This window comes from Capsicum annuum, chromosome 11 (assembly GCF_002878395.1).
Source record: "Capsicum annuum cultivar UCD-10X-F1 chromosome 11, UCD10Xv1.1, whole genome shotgun sequence".
Lineage (NCBI taxonomy): Eukaryota > Viridiplantae > Streptophyta > Magnoliopsida > Solanales > Solanaceae > Capsicum > Capsicum annuum.
Window position 1 is genome coordinate 31133367 of NC_061121.1, and position 19786 is coordinate 31153152.

The 19786-nt window shown below is 35.9% G+C and overlaps 1 long non-coding RNA gene across 2 annotated transcripts; it reads right to left on the bottom strand.

Annotated features, from left to right (window-relative positions):
• Positions 1-1170: 1170 nt before the first annotated feature.
• LOC107855267 lies at positions 1171-18312 on the bottom strand. Of its 2 annotated transcripts, XR_001670215.2 has the most exons (5): positions 18007-18312; positions 17771-17883; positions 4456-4517; positions 2916-2986; positions 1171-1451 (listed from the first exon to the last, which is right to left on the bottom strand). It is a non-coding gene; the product is annotated as an uncharacterized LOC107855267 (long non-coding RNA). The 2 variants fall into 2 exon arrangements; XR_007046583.1 differs by lacking the exon at positions 4456-4517 and having other exon boundaries at positions 18007-18311.
• Between the last annotated feature and the right edge of the window lie 1474 nt (positions 18313-19786).

Sequence of the window (19786 nt, forward strand, 5' to 3'; positions counted from 1 at the left end):
ATAATTTTTATTAACCATTTGTTTTGGTGTCCATTTGTCATATTCATCCTTTAGATTATATCTTTTGAATTTATTCTTATAATATGTAGGTTTTCTTATTTCTGACGTTCTAGGTATTATATTTTATCTTCTTTTTTATCAAGAGTATTTATTTCTGTGTTTTTATTTTCTAAGTTTTCTTCATTAATTACTTCTTATTTTTTATTGATTTCTAAATTTTTTGTATTTGTTAAAATTTCTGAATCATAATTGTCTGTTTCTTCAACATCTATTGTATTTATTTCTAATTCCCTGATTTTTATTTCTTTATTGCTTATTTCTAATTTTTCTTTAAATTGATTTATCTCATTTAATAATTTTTGCTCTTTATCTTTTTCTTCTTTTTCTTTCTGTCTTTTTTCATACAAATCTTTTAGCATTTGTAGTTCTCTTTCTAATTCAGCAATCCTACTATTTTTAGTTTCTTCTATTTTTCGTATTTCTTCTGTAGTTTATTGTTTTATTTTTTCTATTTCCTGTTTTCTTTCTATTTCTTCATTTTCTTTTTCTATTCTTACCATAACTGTCAATTTATCTTCTAATTTTAGTTCTTCTTTTTCTAACATTAAATATAAATGTTCACCTATTTTCTTATACCTTCTTCCTAGATTAGAAAATACTATTTTTATTTTTAATCCTTCATGATTTTCATATATTTTTTCATTTATTATAAAGTCTTCTTTGTTCATTTTTTATTTAATTGTTAATAGATCATGTTGGTATGTATATTCTAGACTATCTATTGTCGATTCTAAATTTGATATTTCTTATTTTTGTGCATTTATTGAATTTTTACTAATTCCAACAATTATGTTGTATTGAGTTTTTACTAGAAAAAGAAATTCCAGCTCAGGAGAGATATATCAATGGGAAAATAATTTGGTCAAGGTGGAATAGTACCTAAAGAAGATTCAGGGCTGTGAGAAATGAAAAAGGATACCTGGGAGCCCCTATTGAGGATAATAAACCATCTTTAACAGTGAATAATTCTTTTGAAATCTTGTAAGAGCATAAAGAAGATAACAGTGAGTTGCATGCAAAAAATGATTTAAGAAAAAAGTAGAGTAACACTGTGGAACCTACTGAACATCAGAGCCCAACGAAAAAAATCAGAAATGGCATCACCAGATGGAACAAAGAAAGAGATAAGCAATATCAAATCATATAGGCATAAAGATACAATAGATAAGCACAATACACCAATAGTAATAGTGGAAAAGGATAAAGAAAATGAGAAAGTGTCCACAAAAGAGTGGATGATAAATGCTTTTCACCAAGAAAAGACAACAAATGTAATAAGTTATGTACACCAAATAGAGGTTCCCAATGAGACAGATGAAGAGGCAAACACAACAACCAAGAAGGTGACACAATGGAGAAAAACACTATAGCAGCAGACCCAGCCAGGACACCTGCAACATAGGAAATAAATGAGTTACAACAAAAAGTGGTTAATGAGTTACAGTAGGTTTCACCAAAAAAATGACTCAATGGAATTAGTTGGAACACCAACTATTGTGCATACAGATGAATCAGTTATGGTGTTAGGGGCTATTGAGTCACCTAATAAAACTCTTCATGATATAGTTGCTCATAAAGTGGAGAAGAGAGTAGAAGATGCAGAAAGTAAGGCGGATGTATAAGGGTTAAATGCAGAAGATGAGGATAAAATTAGCAAGGAGGCTGACCTATCTCCTAAATCAGGCAAAGCCCTGAAATCTACTAGAAAAGGGAGAAAACAGGAGCAAGGTGATGCATCACTACCCATTAGAGTAAAACCAAAGAGGAATGTGGTTTCTACAAAACCTAATAAATTATTAAGTCATTCATTTTGAATATTAGGTCGGTAAAATCACATCACGCTTTTTAGAGAGTGTAGATGCTTTATAGATTTCATTATCTTGCATTTGTGGCTCTTTTGGAGCCATTCCAATACTATAGAAACATCAACAGATACAGGAACAGGTTGAGAATGCAGGAAGTTATATATAATAGAAATGGGTAGATTTAGGTGTTCATAAACCAAGGATATGATGTCTATGTAATTAGTGACATTGATCAACAGTTAACTCTAAAACTGTAGGAGGTGGCTACTAGTTTGTTTTGCTTTACTTCTATAGTCTATGCTAAATGTGATATTAACCTCAGGTTACAAGAAGATCTATCTAATATTGCTCAGGGTATCGATCAACGATGTATAGTTAGAGGAGATTTTAATGTGGTTCTAAATGGTGAAGAAAAGATAGGGGTTTGCCTGCCTTAGATGCTGATATTGATGATTTTAGATCTTTCATTGAGATATGACCTTACTCAAATGTCTCTTAAAGGCAGCCCCGACACAAGGTGGAATGGAAGGACAAGTATTGATTGAATCTTTGAAAGGATGGATAAAGTGTTGTATAATGAACATTTTTAGAACATTTTTGCTAACTTGGAGGTGGAAAATCTACGTAGGATAGGATCAAATCATACACCCCTTTTACGATCCTATCATACAAAGGCCATTAATATTTATAGATGTCACGACCCAAACTAGGACTTGGCCATGATAGATATTTCAAGTCCACCGAGGACCGGAGACCACCCCTTTTCCCAGTCAAATAGAACATAATACACTAGTCAATAGATGAATTCCGAACAATAAAAAGATAGCATAATCAATAACCAAAAGGAAATCTAAGAATGCCAATAACTACCAGCCAATAACCAATACCCTAAGTCCACAGTAATCCACAAAGCCTCTATACCATAAAATAACCTACGTCGGGACATGTCCCCGACCCTGACAATGACAATGTAAATATGAAGTCTTCAATACTAATTTATAGAAGGAAAATCGATGGAAAGATCAAGTCTTTCGGAGAATGGAAGCTCACCAATTTACCTCAAACGACCAACTCTGAGATCACCTATCACTGCATAAGAAAAGTAGAAGCGCCTTTAGACCCTGCATCGTATGGGGATAAATCATGCACAAACGGTTAGTGGGGTGGACACTAGCATGTCACTCAGGGAGAGAATAAAATAATGCCAAGTCAGAACACAATTCAAATCATGCACACATCATCATATACGTATATAAATAACATGTTGGGATATGGAATAAGGTTTAACATAATATTAAAATATTATCCTAGACTATGTAGCTCAACCCTCATAAACAGGCACCCACGGGCTATATGGGTTCAAGCTCCCTCTGCTGAAAGGGCCCCAGTGCGTGTTAGCCGCATGAATCGGAAGTATGAAGGAAGACCAGTGAATTCCCCGACCCCACATCAATCCTAGATACAAAATATATCAATAATGTGATCCACGCACACGGTCATCAAGACCAACCTTCACGTCGGCAAACATGAGTTTCTAGTATAAGTCATTCGAGACCCACACCTTCACGACTTAGCTACCCCATTGAGTCCAATTAACAACAGTTTTCACATAACCCATTCACTAACCAAGGAATCATTTATTAAAGCACACCACGATATCGTTATACCACTTTACTTGCAAGCTCATAATTATGCCATTACATTCCATTAACTTGGAGGAATGCCTCGACCCCCTTTGATCATTAAATCAAATCATAGCCAACAAGGCCTTCAAAATCTATGATAATTGTTTAACCATTTATGTAGTGCAATGCAATAGTATAGATGAGTAAGTCAAGCTTAGTGATAACTTCACAATTTAAAGCCATTTACGCAAGTGGCTTAAAGGAATACAATTGTTCAAAACCAATTTCCAAGTTCAAAACATCAATTTGGGGGATTACCTCTACCCCCATTCTAATTTCCACACCCATGTACCCCATTAGTTCAAAAATATTCAATTAAAAGAATGAACAACTCATAAAAACCATGGGAAACTATTTCAAGGATTAACCATTCCAAAACCCCCAACCCATGTCAAAACCAACATTCAAATCCATAAAATTAAATCATTTAAAACATATGATTTTCACAAACCCTGAAAGGATCACAATTTTTGAGGGAATTTGCTCTTGGAAACTCTAGACAATTATCACGACCCGAAGCTACCCCCTAGTCGCAACAAAGGTGCTTACGGCCACAAGTGACCACAAGTTAACCCATGTGCTGGTACCTGTTGTGAACACTGAACAAAATAGTAATACAATACATACATGGAAGGTAAGCTGATAAGATACTGTAAAACTAAATACTGAAATATGAATCAAAACATGTCAGAAATATCTAATAGAATACCATAAACCAACAGTCTATCTGAAAACAACTAATAACATTAGATGACTGACTGATTGTCTAACTGCTTGTCTAAAAGCCTCTAGACATCACGAGGAGTTGATGGGACATACCCCAACTAAATCCAACTGATTGAACATAAGAAATCACTGAAGTAATAGAAATAAAAAAATTATGTCCTCGATGGATGAGGACTCACCACTATTGTTGTTGAGTAACAATGAGCTGTCTAAGAGCAGTCGGGAAACTATGCGTCCGAACCTATGTTACAAGACAACATAGCACAAAGAAAAGTATGTGGTTAGTACTTTGAATGTACTAGTATATGAGAAGAGGACTGGCTGAAATGCATGAGGTATCTAAGCATAAATGCATGAACATGTAACATCTGACAATGCAATACCAAGCATAAATATGTTTCTGCGATAATCTGTAATCTAAAAGACTTAAAACTGTATAAATGAATAACTAAAAATTTGTACACTTGCTCAAGCAAACCTGAACTAAAATACACTGATTACTGTATTAAGAATATGGGAGGTATCATATAATCGATATGACCTAATCTGAGCTAAATGGGGTCCAACCTGTAACCCCAGTTGGAAGGGTGTCAGTACCGTGCCACGGGTACTAACACTAGCTGTGTGGATCCGCTAATTTGATGTCCTGAAGGACCAGGGTGTCAAGCCTAAACTGACAGGTTACCCTTGAGAGGATGTCAAGCCTAAACTGATAAGTGACTCCTCATATACTATGTTGGCTACATAGTTCTGGAATACAGGGACTACTACTAACGAATTTGCCTAACTGACAGGGAAGCCTCCATCTCTGTATTCGCATAGTGCTAAATCCTACTCCTAACTGAACTGACACTAGTACTAAACTGAACTAAGTTTAACTGAATATTATTTTGATAACTGATAATGCTCATCATATCATACATTTCTGAGTAAATAACATGACTCATGGTTTCACTGACATATTACTTGAAAGATCATAAATCATGTAAAACACGTAGGTATCGGGTGTTCATAACCCACCACGCTGAATGATTGTAAAAATACTATGTCAAACTTAAAATACTGTAGTATGCATACATGGTTCAAAGACCCAAAGCATGGATATTTCATCAAACATGTAAGAATCATAACCTTTAACATGGGAATGTCTTAAACATGAAGAAACAACATGATTGCATGGCTAAATTCATAATTTGGGGATTTATTCTGAAATCAATTGAACATGACTTGGGAATAGCAACACTTAAAACATGATATGACTCATTACACTTGAAAGCACTTGTAACCATAACTTGACATTAAATTAACAAGAGATTCATGGATTTATTTCATCTTTAACATGTATAAACTCATAAATTAAACCAAAAGAGGGTTTTTGGGCTCCATGGATGAACATCCCACATACCTTAACAACTAAATTATTGTAGATTTCTTGGATGGGGAAGCTTGAACTCTTGATTTCTTAAGGATGAAGCTTGAATTTGTTCTTGGGGAAGGAGGAGGGTTTTCTTGGGAGCAATTTGTGTGAAAGAGGCAAATAATGCCCTTTTAGAAGCCCCAAATTGTGTTAATGATGGATTTGGTTGAGGAGAGATGACTCAAATACCCCTTGGGAGTTTAAATAAAAAAATCTGAACATACACACACCGGTCGACATCATCTCTATCCTGGCAGAATGGACCACGCGACTTAGGCCTGTCTCGACGGACAAGCCCGGGAGACGCGAGCTTTATCCTGGCGGACAAGCCCCCGCGGCGCAGGCCTATCCCGGTGGGTCCACTATTTTTATTTTCCAAAAACACCTCTAAGCCCATCCAAAAATTCTAAAACTTCCCCGAGGCATACCTTATTCAACCCTGAACATGTTTCAACTTAAAAATCAATATTTTGAAGTCGGAAGGACCAAAATAAAAATCATCGAAGTTTAGGGGTCTTGAAAATGACTAAGTCCTCAACGCTTAGTGAAATTTTCAAGCCTTAGACCCCTTCAGCATGCAACTAAGAGCTGAATCGAGTTTAGGATATTATGGGGTATGACAATATCTTCCTCTTGGGAACATTCGTCCTCGAATGAGACTAGTTAGACTGAGGCTTCTGAGGAAACTGAGATCATATACTGAACATCCATGAATTGAAACATGATTACATAACTGAGTCTGAAATATGATACATGAATAGAACTGATTTTGTGAATGCATGCAATGACATGAGATTGGCTACATAGCTGAAATTGAGAACAGAAAAGAGTGAATCCAAGGAAGATCGTTACTTCACGCTAAATATGGGTTTCTGGAGAAAAGATGAGGGTACTTGGTTCGTATATTTTCTTCTGCTTCCCAACTAGATCCCTCAACAGACTAATTCTGCCAAAGAAATTTAATCAAGGGAACCTCTTTATTCCTTAGCCTACGAATCTGACGATTAAGAATCTCAACTGGGATTTCTTCGTAGGAAAGGCTATCCTTAACGTCTATAGATTCTAAAGGAACAACTATAACTGAATCACCAATATATTGCTTTAACAAAGGAACATGAAATACCGGATGTACTAACGCTAAATCTACAGGCAACTTTAGCTTATAAGCTACTTTCCCAAAATGACTTAAGATTCCATATGGGCCAACATAGTGGGGACTGAGTTTCCCCTTCTTTCCAAATCTCTTTACTCCATTCATAGGCTAAATTTTCAAATAGACCAAATCACCAACCTCAAACTCTAGATCCCTTCTTCTCACATCTGCATAAGATTTCTGACGGCTTTGGGTTGTCTTCAGCCTCTTTTGTCTCAACCAAACTTTCTCTATTGCCTCAAACACTAAATCTGGCCCTATCAAAGCAGCCTTACCTGCCTCAAACCAGCCAATAGGAAATCTACATCTTCTTCCATAGAGAGCCTCAAATGGAGCCATCTGAATACTGAAGTGATAACTATTGTTATAGGAAAACTCAATCAAAGGTAAATGGTCATCTCAACAACCTTTAAAGTCAATAACACATGCCCAATATTAAAGTTTGAACAATCCTCTCTGCCTGACCATATGTCTGAGGATAAAAAGTTGTACTGAGATGACTTGGGTACCAAGGCCCTTCTAAAAAGCCTTCCTAAAGTGAGAGGTAAACTGAGTACCTCTAACTGATATGAGGGAAAACGGAATCCTATGAAACTTAACCAACTCCCTAATATAAAGCCTGGCATAATCCTTAGCTGAATACGAAGTATGAACTGGTAAGAAATAAGTTGATTTGGTCATTCTATCTACAATAACCCATATCAAATCATACTGACGACGCATACGAGGCAACCCTATCACAAAATCCATGTTCACCACTTCCTATTTCCAAGTAGGTATGATAAACTCCTACAACGTACCACTAGTCCTTTGGTGCTCAACATTGACCTACTGTCAATTTGGACCCCTAGCCACGAACCCAATAATATCCTTCTTCATACCACTCCACCAATAGATTTCCCATAAATCACGGTACATCTTAGCGGCTCCTAGGTGAATAGACTACCGTGCACCATACCATCAACACACGAAACACAGTCTACCCTGACAACGAAGCACAACATCTCCCACTTGGGAGAAAACCTCTACCTTCTGATCCCTGGACGCCTTCTTCAACTTAACCAAACTATTTTGTCTTGTTTTTCTTTCACTTTAGCAACCAATAAAGATTTCGAATCATTCTGAACCCATTTACTACCCTCAGTTGAATCAACCAATCGAACACCTAATCTAGCAAGCTGATGAATCTCACTGACTAACTTCTTCTTATCTCCCTTAACATGAGCAACACTACCCATAAACAATCTACTAAGGGCATCTGCACTACATTGACCTTGTCCGGATGATAAAACACACTCATATCATAATATTTTAACAACTCAAGCCACCTTCTCTGATGTAGATTCAAGTATTTTTGTGTGAACATTACTGTAAACTCTTATGATCAGTGAACACATAAACATGAACCCTATAAAGATAATGTCTCCAAATTTTCAAGGAAAAAACAATAGTTGCTAACTCAAGATCATCGGTAGGATAATTCTTTTCTTGGGGTTTAAGCTTTCTAGAGGCGTAGGCTATGAACATACCTCTCTACATCAAAACACAACAAAGCTAACTATGGAAGCATTACAGTAAAGTACAAACCCATCTGAACCATTTGGCAAAGTCAAGACTGGGGCAGATGTGAGTCGAGTCTTCAACTCCTAAAAACACTTCTTGCAAAAGTCTGACCACTGAAATTTGACTTTCTTCTGAGTCAATCAAGACATGGGGATGAAATAAAAGAAGACCCCTCAACAAATCGCCTGTAATAGCCATCCAAACCCAAGAAACTCCTGCTATCTAATAGAGAGATAGGTCTGGACTAGTTTCTCACTACTTCGGTCTTTTAAGGGTCAACTCTAATGCCATCACTGAAAATAATATGGCCAAGAAAAGCTATAGATCTCAGCCAAAATATGCACTTACTAAATTTGGTGAACAACTGATGGGCTCTAAGGGTCTGCAACACAATTCTCAAATGGTCTGCATGATCATTCTCACTATGGAAATAGACAAGGATACCATCAATGAAGACTGTGATGAACATGTCCAAGTACTATTTGAATACCCTATTCATGTCCATGAAAGCTGCAGGGGCATTCGTTAGTCCAAAAAATATAACTAGGAATTTGAAGTGACTATATTGGGTTCTAATATCTGTCTTTGGAATGTCACATTCTCTGACTCTAAGCTGGTGATGGCCATATCTGAGGTCTGTCTTAGAGAAATAACTAGAACCCTGAAGTTTTTCGAACAAGTCATTAATTCTAGGAAGTGGATACTTATCCTTGATTGTGACTTTATTCAATTAGCAGTAGTTGATGCACATTCTAAGAGAACTGTCTTTCTTACTCACGAATAACACTGGAGCACCCTATGAAGAAACACTGGGCCTGATGAAACCCTTATCTAAGAGATCTCTCAACTATTCTTTTAACTCCTTAAGCTCAGCTGGAGCCATTCGGTAAGGTGGAATAGAAATAGGTTGGGTATTTGGAAGAAGGTCTATTCTGATGTCAATTTTCCTTTCGGGAGGAACTCCAAAAAGATCTTCAGGGAACACATCTGGAAATTCCCTTAGTACTGAAACTGAATCGAGACTTGGAGTCACAGAACTACAATCTTTGACTCGAACAAAATGGTAAACACACCCTTTAGATATTATCTTTCTTGCTCTAAGATATGAAACAATCTGACCCCTAAGCACTAAAGTACTACCCCTCTATTCGATAACTGGTTCATTGGAAAACTGAAACTTAACTCTATTTCTGCAAACAGCTTAGGCATAACATGAGTGGAGCCAATCTATGCTGAGAATGACATAGAAATCAGTCATCTCTAACTCTACGAGATCAACTAAGGTGATTTTCTGAGATACTGTGACCGAGAAATTTTCGTATACCCGTATGGCTATAATAAATTTACCCATTGGGGTAGACACTGAGAAAAGCTCTACTAACGTGTCAGGACTGCTACCGAAATTGACGGCTATATAAGGAGTTACAAAAAAAAGAGAAGCTCCGGGATCTAACAATGCATAAACATGAAGTTGGAAAACCTGTAACGTATCCATAACCACATCAAAAGAACTTTCCTGATCATGCTATGTCAGGAGTGCATACAACCTATTCTGACACTGCTTACTAGTTGCATGGGATATGGCCCCCTGCTAAGTTGGGTGACCTGCTTTGGACTGGCCTCGTTGGCGATCACTTCTGCCCCTATGAGAGACCACCATACACTCTTAAACCTGCGTCTTGGCTTGCCACAACCAAAACACACATCATTACCAGCCTTACACTCACCCCAATGATTCCTATCATATTTATTATAGAGTGGATTAGTACGACCACTGTTCACACTACCCTGGGACTTAGAGCCTAGCGCTCTATCTGGACTATCTTTCCTAAACTTAGGCACTAGCACACTAGCTAAAGATGGACCTGGAGATGAAAATTTGTAATGAAACTGAAAATGATTACCACCTTCTGACCTTGGCTGAGAAAAGTTGAAACTACTTTTTCTAGCCCTTTTATTCTCTCTCCCTCTCCTTACGTTTTTTCTTCTCAATCTGATTAGCATGAACCATGAGTCTAGATAAGTCCATATCCTTAATAAACATGGCAGTCCTACACTCCTTAACCACACTATCAGATTCACTAGACACAAACTCATTCTTGACCTATTATCTGCCATCATAGAAGGAGCATACCTCGCCAACTTAGTGAACTTAAGAGAGTACTCCTTTACGCTCATATTACCCTACTTTAAATTTATAAACTCCTGAACCTTAGCTTCCCTCAACTCTAAGAGAAAGAATTTGTCTAAGAAAGTTATGGAAAACTCCTCCCACTCTACCGGCCCTGCATCAACACCAAGATTTTCCTTCTACTTCTTAAACTAGGTGTGAGCTATATCCTGTAATTGGTATGCAACCAACTCTGCACTCTCGCTCGAAGTGACACCCATGATATTTGTCAGTTTCTACACCATATCCAGAAACTCATGCGGACCCTCCTCTGACTTGGATCCCGAAAACAAAGAGGGATTCATTCGAGTGCAATCCCGAATCCGAACTGCAGCTGTATTTCCCACTGGAATAGCTGGGGCAACAACCTATTGGTTGTTCTGTGCAACTAATGAATAGCCAGGGTCGTAAAAGCGGCCCTGAATTCGGCATGAGAAACATGTCTAAAATATCTGATAGAATATCAAAAATCGTCTATCTTAAAATAACTGATAACACTGGAATGACTGACTAACTGTCTAATTGATTGTCTGAAAGCTTCTAGACACCATGAGAAGTTGATGGGATAGACCCCCAACTAACTCCAACTGACTGAACATAATAAAGCACTGAAGTAACTGAAAGAAACAAATTGTATCCTCAATGGATGAGGACTCACCACTACTGCTCCTGATTAACACTGAGTTGTCTAAGAGCGGTAGGGACACTGTGCGTCTGAACCTATGTTATAAGACAACATAAAGCAAATAAAAGTATGCGATCAGTACTTTGAATGTACTGGTATATGAGATGAGGATTGGCTGAAATGCATGAGGTATCTGAGCATAAATACATGAACATGTAATATCTGAGAATGCATGACCAAGCATAAACATGTTTCCATGATAATCTGTAATCTAAAAGATTGAAATCTATATAACTGAATAGCTGAAAATCTATACACTTGGTCAAGCAAACCTGAACTGAAATAAACTGATTATTTTACTGAGACTGTGGGAGGTATCATGTAACCGACATGCCCCAATATGCACTAAATGGGGTCCAACCTGCAACCCCAGTAGGAAAGGTATCAATACCATGACACGGGTACTAACACTGGTTGTGTGGATCCACTAATCTGATATCTCGAAAGATCAGGGTGTCAAGCCTAAACTGACGGGTGACCCTTCATATTCTATGCTAGCTATGTAGTTCTTGAATACAAGGACTGCTACTAACGACTCTGCCTAACTGACGGGGAAGCCACCATCCCTGTATTCGCTCGATGCTAAATCCTACTCCTTACTGAATTGACATTGGTACTGAATTGAACTAAGTTTAATTGAACATTATTTCTGATAACTGATAGTGCTCATCATGATCATAAATATCTTATGTAAATAACATGACTCATGTTTTCACTGAATTATTACTTGAAAGATCTAAAATAATGTAAAACACGTAGGTATCGGGTGTTCATAACCCACCAACATGAATAATTATAAAAATACAATATCAAACTTGAAATATTGGAGTATTCAAACATGGTTCAAAGACCCAAAGCATGGACATTTCATCAAACATGTAAGAATCATAAGCTTGAACATGAGAATGTCTTAAACATGAAGAAACAACATGATTACATGGCTAAATTCAAAATTTGGGGATTTATTCTGAAATCAATTGAACATTGACTTGGGAATCGCAACACTTAAAACTTGATATGACTCATTCCATTGGAAAACACTTGTAACCATATCTTGACATTGAATTAACAAGATATTCATAGATTTATTTCATCTTGAACATGTATATACTCATAAATTAAACCAAAAGGATATTTTTGGGCTCCATGGATTAAAGGGACCCAAGGATGAACATCTCAGATACCTTAACAACTTAATTCTTTAAGATTTCTTGGATAGAGAAGCTTGAACTCTACATTTCTTGAGGATGAATCTTAAATTTGTTCTTGGGGAAAGAGGGATTTCTTGGGAGCAATTTGAGTGAAAGAGGAAAATAATTCCTTTTAGAAGCCCCAAATCATGTTAATGATGAATTGGGCTAAGGGAAAATTACCCAAATTCCCCTTGGGCGTTTAAATTAAAAAGTTGAACACACACACCGGGCGGCGTGGATTCTGTCCCAGCAAAATGGACCAGGTGACGCGGGCCTATCCTGGCGGACTAGCCCAGGTGACACTGGCCTTATCCTGGTGGATTAGCCCCCGTAGCGTGGGCCTATCCCGGTGGGTCCACTATTTTTCATTTTCCAAGCACACCTCTATGCCCGTTTGAACATTCTGAAACTTCCCTAATACATAACTTTTTTAACCCCGAACATGTTTCAACTCAAAAATCAATGTTTTGAGGTCGAGAAGACCAAAATAAAAATCACTGAAGTTTAGGGGTCTTGAAAATGACCAAGTCCTCAACACTTGGTGAAATTTTCAAGCCTTTGACCCCTTTATCATGCAGCTAAGAGCTGAATCGAGTTCAGAATATTACGGGGTATTGCAACAATATACCTTGAGAAAACCCTAATGCTCTTGCTTGAGAGAATTTGTAAGAAGAGAGAAGTTATTTTTGTTTATTATGGATGGGAATGAGGTCTAATAAGGTCTTAAAATCGTGGGTCACATTTGGTAAAAGGAAAAATGTCCAAATTGCCCTTAATGAAATACTAAAAAATTATCGCTCAATCATTACGAGGACCTTACGACTCATAGGGTCACCTTACGACTCGTAGGTCACCTTAAGACTTGTGACCTCCAGTCGTAGTCTGGACAACATCCATGGGAACCCACACTGGTCTAGCTACGAGTCATACCATATGACTTGTACTCAGACATTACGACTATTTTGGACAAATCATTTTCAAGATAGAACATTTAGGCATCACACTGGTTTGGATACAGATGGGACTATACAACTCATATAGAGTCTTTATGACTCGTAACCCCCTAGTTGTAGTCACAATAGAAACTTCAAGCTAGGACACTGGTCTGGCTATGATTGGGGTCCGACGACCCATAATGACACCCTACGACTTGTAGGGAGAGTAGTTGTCTGGGCTGTAAGCTCATAGGCCAAGAAATTTTCAAAGACCAAAATCCAAGGTGTTTCAATAGACCTTTCAAATTTCTTAATTTCTGGACCACTCATGGTTCATTTAGAAAGATTGTGAGGTTGAATTGGGATATACGTCTTACTTCAAATCCTTTTTTAGACTTTAAGAGAAGAATCAAAAGGATTAAAAAGTTTTTGACTGTATGGAGCAGAAAGACATATGGAGATATTTTTCAGCAGTTGCTCATTAGAGAAGACATTGATAGAATCAAAGAGAAATTATTTGATGAAGACCCATCTGCGGAAAATGGGATGGTGATTCAACTAGAAAGACTGAATACAACAAATACCTTGACCTGGAAGAATCGTATTAGAAGCAAAAGGTTGGATATGATTAGTTTAAAAGCGGTGACAAAAATACTAGATTTTTTGGTAGTATTGTAAAAGGGAGAAGAAACAGAATGAAGGTTAGTAGAATTCAAAATCATCAACAGGTATGGCTTGAAGATGAAGAGGAGATTGCTTGTGCTGCAGTATATTTATGATAAAAAGAGACGTATATTATGAGACTACGTAGACTGATAGGTATTTTGACCAAAAGGGGCAAGTTTTCTTATAGGATCCACCCTTCCAACAAAAAAAACGATGTTCATGGATAGACATACACTACATTGATTTTGAGTTTTTGGGATGAAAAAGCTCATCGATCCAAATGAATCATTTTTTTGGTGTCTCTTTTCTTCCTACCCACAACGCTCTATCACATCCAGTTTACTCAAGAAAGAGATTCTACATCCTTTTCACTACTTTCTCATATACAAGAAATGGTGAACTCTGAGGATAATGATTTATTATAAAAAATTCCATATGAAGATGAGGTGAAAGAGGTTGTTTTAAATCTCAAAAGGGAGAGTGCTAGTGGGTCAAATGGATTTTCAGGTAAATTTTACCAAGTGTGTTGGGATATTGTTGGCTCAGATATAGTTAGAATGGTGCTGACTTTTATCATGGTAACTCTTTGGCCAAATTAGTTACTTATAATAATTCGGTCTCACTCCCAAGTAAGACCTAGTTCAGACTTTCTCAGATTTGAGACATGTTACTTTGAGTAATTATGTAAATAAAATTCTATCTAGGATTGCCCATGATTGAATTGAAGATATATTGCCGAAGATTGTTTCTACTAACCAATTAGGTTTTGTTATGGGGAGAAGTATTACTGAAATGTTTTGCTTACTCAAGAACTTATTACTGATATTGGAAAGAGAGAAAGCCAGCTAATGTGGTGATCAAGTTTTGTATGGCAAAGACATATGACAGAGTCTCATGTTTTTTTCTTATGAAGGTGGTAAGAAAGATGGGGTTCTCAGAGAATTTTATTTGTATGTTATGGAGATTGGTTGCAAATAACTATTATTCAGCATTGATAAATGGAAAATCCCATGGATTTTTTCACTCTACCAAGAGTATGAAGCAAGGGGACCCCTTATCCCCAACTTTGTTTATTCTATCTTCTGAAGTACTGACAAGGGCACTAAATTTTTTATTCAAGAATGATTGTTTTGTAGGTTATGGGATGCCCAATGGAGTTCAGATTCGAACTAACCACCATATGTTGATGACACAATAATTCTCTCTTCTGCTAATAAAGCATCATTATAGATGATTATGAAGATTGTAAAGAAGTCGGAAAGATAGTCTAGGCAGAAGGTGAATACTAAAAAGAGTCTGTGTTACATGCATAAAAATGTTGAAAGACACGTTATTAAGATGGAGGAGCACACTTTGTGCATGAAAAGAGGTAATTTCCCTCGAAATATCGAGGGTGTCCAACCACTCACACAAGGAAGAAAAAGGAGTATTGTGTAGAATTGATTGACAAGGTAACAGGGAAAATGCAGTATTTGAAAGAGATATTATTATCTTATAGAGGTAAAGAGTGTTTAATTACTAGTTTCTTACAAAGCATTCCTATCTATATTTTATCCTCCACTGTTCCTCTAATTTGTGTCATAAATGAACTCCACAAAATTTTTGCTAAAGTTTTTTGGAGTAATAAGGAATAAAAAAGAAGTAAACATTGTTTAGCATGGAGCAATATTTGTATACCAAAGAATGAAGGAGGACTTGGTCTTCGATCTATGTTTGAAGTATCTAAAGCATTGTATGCAAAACTGTGGTGGAAATTTAGAACCTAAAGCAATTTGTGGTTTAATTTTTTGTGGGAAAAATATTGAAATAAATAAATTCCAGCTTTGGTAGAATGGAACGGTGGGTCTCAAGTATGGAAGCACATGTTGAAGTTTAGGGATTCTTTGGAAAAAGTGTTATGATGGAAACCTAAAAGTGGCACTTCTAGCATATGGTTTGGAAACTGGAGTAACCTAGGTCCTTTATTCAAATATCATTCAGAGGTTAACACTTGTCATCAGATGAGAGATAAATATGAATTCCTAAATAAGGAGGGTTGGAATTATGAGGCGATGATAAGTTATGTTCCAGAAAATATAGCGCAACATGTGAACGATACTATGGGATAATGCAAACTTGTCAACCAAGGGGATCAACCATGGTGGACAGCTTTAAGTATTCGTCTCTTTAGTGTGAAAAGTTCTTTGAAATTATTAAGGTAGAGAGAAAATATTAATGAGGATCTGAAGAACTAATGGTGTTAGAATCTCTCTTTCAAATTCTCCTTTCTTGGTTGGAGAATTTGGAAAGGAAAAGTATCTGTCTCACAGGTAATGCATTCTTGCAATTCTAACATCTCCCAATTTTGTAGGTGTTAATATAATGAGGAGGTAAAAGCAATTGAACATCTAGTCTTAAAGGGGAATATTGCACAAATAGTCTGGAGATATTTTTCTGGAGCATCAGGTTTCACCATATTACTTAACTTGAAATAAACCATCATAAAATGGTGGAACATTATGAATAATATTAGAATAAGAGGGGTATTCCAAGTAGTACCTATTTTTATTTTGTGGTTTTTATGGAAGAGGAGAAATACAGTGCTTCATGGTGCGAGTTTCACCACTGGCAGAGTAATGTGGGAAGTGACTAAGACCCTAAGGAAATATCTTAGAAGCAGCTTCAACATCAGTTGTGACAATAGGAACTGGCCACAAATTGTGGAACTTTTGGAGAAGTACAGACCAAGATATACTTATAAGACAGTGAGATGGTTTCCACCCCTTGAGGGTTGGGTAAAGTGAAACACAGATGAAGCATCTAGGGCCAATCCAGGCCCTTGTGCTGCTGCTTTCTGTATTAGGGATCTGGCAGGAAACATAGTGGCTACCAAGGTATAAGAATACAAAATTCCACAAATCTAGTAGCGGAGTCAAGGGTTATTAGAGAAAGGCATCTTTTTTGCAGGGATAATCACTTTACTAAGGTTATACTAGAATCTGATTCTTTGGCCCTAGTTCCGACGATTAAAAGGGAATGGAAGATCCCTTGGTGTATTACAATGGAAGTGAGATGTATAATGAAGATAATGAAGACCATATCAGTAAGAGTACAACACTTCCTAAGGGAGGGAAATACTCTTGCTGATTCTTTTGCCAAACTTGTTCTTTTTTGCAGGTGACTACCAAATAGACCATTTTCAAGATATTCTTAGTATTGGAAAAAAGATTTTAATCCTAGATAAGCAACGCATTCCAAATATAAGGAGAGAGATCAAAGACAATAATTAATTGTTCCCATGTAATTATTATTGGTGCAACTATATCATATCAACATACAAAAGGAAATAACAGTACAATTCATGATTAATAGTGGGAACAATTGACTGTAATAGTCACATGGGTACTAATATGAAGATATAAGGTAAACATTCTAGGTATTTTAGGTCTAGTAACATGAATAATATAAATACAATCATATATATATATATATGTGTGTGTGTGTGTGTGTGTGTATATAACGAAATACTCAAGTTATAACGAAATACTCGAGTTCTCTGTAATGTTAGGCACTACAATAAGATATGGCTACTACTAGTTTAGTTAAGACAGATGAAAGATAGCTTGTTAGGTGGTAGACCTACTAAGCCTGAAGTACATGAATAGGTGAAAGTAGAAAAGATCAAAATTAACTTCCAAGACTGAAGAAATTTCATTTGTTTAGATATCCACACCTGTAAGAATTTCTTTAGTGTATCTTCAATATCTAATTAAGTCTAATATATCTTGGTCTTCACAGAACAGATCCACATATCTTGAAATATCGTGCATTTGCATATTTGTACATCTGCACCAAGGAGAAGAGAAATTAGATCTTAGGATTCTTATACCTTTTTGACAATTGGATTTAATGGTGGTATTAATCTCAACTGAGATTCAACCCATTGATCTAATGGTAAAAAGCTTAAACCTAGGAAATGAAACACAAGATAGCAAGGAATCAAGGGGAGTTAGCTGATAGTGAAGCTTGACAAGGAAGCTCATCTCGACATAGTGGATTTGAATGGCGTCTCTAAGGTGATAGATCGAGGAGAAGCGAATTTCAGCTCAGTGGTTTGATTTCACCATGGAAATGGAGCATGGACCTTGGATTTCGACATGGAAGATTAGAGACTTCTAAGTCTCTTCACTTTCCTTTTTTTCTCAGGTGCCTATTATTTTTATTAGATCTTTTCGGCTTTTAATTTGTTTGCTTTCATTATTATTTGGGCCAGGTCACTATTGGACCTGGCCATGTATAAACTATTGTTTTTAATAAAGGGCAAACCACAAAAATTCCCTAATTATAGAAAATCCCCACTAGTTTTCTCTCTTCCTAATTTTAACAAAATAACTAATACATTAGGTAAGTTATTATAGATATGGCAAATGTATGAGGAAACATAGATTTCTTACTTTAAGGAAAGTGAAATAATTATTTTGGTTGCTTTTCCTAAACTACCAGACCTAATTAGCTAGCTTTAGTTTTTTTTTTTTTTGTGCTGGATGAAGGTAATCACTTTTATTTGAATTTTAAAGCCAATATTAATTTCCATAAAAAAAAAATTCTAATTTTGCAATCTATCATTCAAGATCCACAAAGAAAAAAACAACAAATTTGTTGTACCTAAGTTTTTCGGTGCTATAAAAAAAATTGTTCTTTTTTTTCTGATTTTATTTGTTGTACCTAAGTTTTTCAGTGCTACAAAAAAAAATTGAAGTTAAGTATATGGTTGAAGAAAATTCTTCAATCGCCATGGAGTGAGGATTCTAGATCCGAAAAGGAAAAAACAATGAATCTTTTGTACCCACTTTTCTATTTAATTTGTCTCTCTTTCCCATTTAATTTATCTCTCTTTTTCATATGAAGAACATATGAAGAACATGAAGAACATTTTTGAATACATTTTTCCACGCTCAAATTGAAGCAATCAACCCTAACCGCTATAGAGTTGCACATGTATGAGGGTAACATATACATCTAACAATTCATATTAGAGTCTACTAAAAGTACATCTCAACATGTTAGCATACATTAAAGCTTATGTATAATGAAACTTTGTCAATCCAGTAAACTTGCGAATGTATAATATGTTGTTATACATTCAAATCGTTATATAATGAAATTGTGCCGTTCCAGTAAACATTCGAATATATAATATTGGTTCACATGTATGATAAATTGGTTCGCATGTATGACATCATAATTATACATTGATTCACATGTATGATAAATTATTTTACATGTATGATATCATATTTTAGGTTCACAAGCCTTGAATCCTATTTTTCAATTTCAACAAGATGTGACCTTTTTGAAAAAGTTGTTTTAAGACAAACAAAGACCACACTTATTACTTCTTATTTTTGTATCAAACCACTATTATTTGAATGGTCTTCTTCAACAACATCTGAAAAACATGAAGAACACAAAAAACATTAAAAAAATGATAAATTGTTTCACATGTATGATCTGATTTTTTTTTAACAAGAAAATCAAAGATCTAACTTTTACTAGATGAAAAAAAAAATTCAAAAAAACAAACTACTAAACTTGAAAAGGATTGAAGAATAATGAAATTTGAACATGTAAATGAAGAATAAACGAAAACACCCTTAATTGGTAAAGTTGAACTTGACAGAAAAAAATTAAAAAAATTAATGAACTAGAATATTAAACACAATTAAATCTTGATAACTTACTATATGAA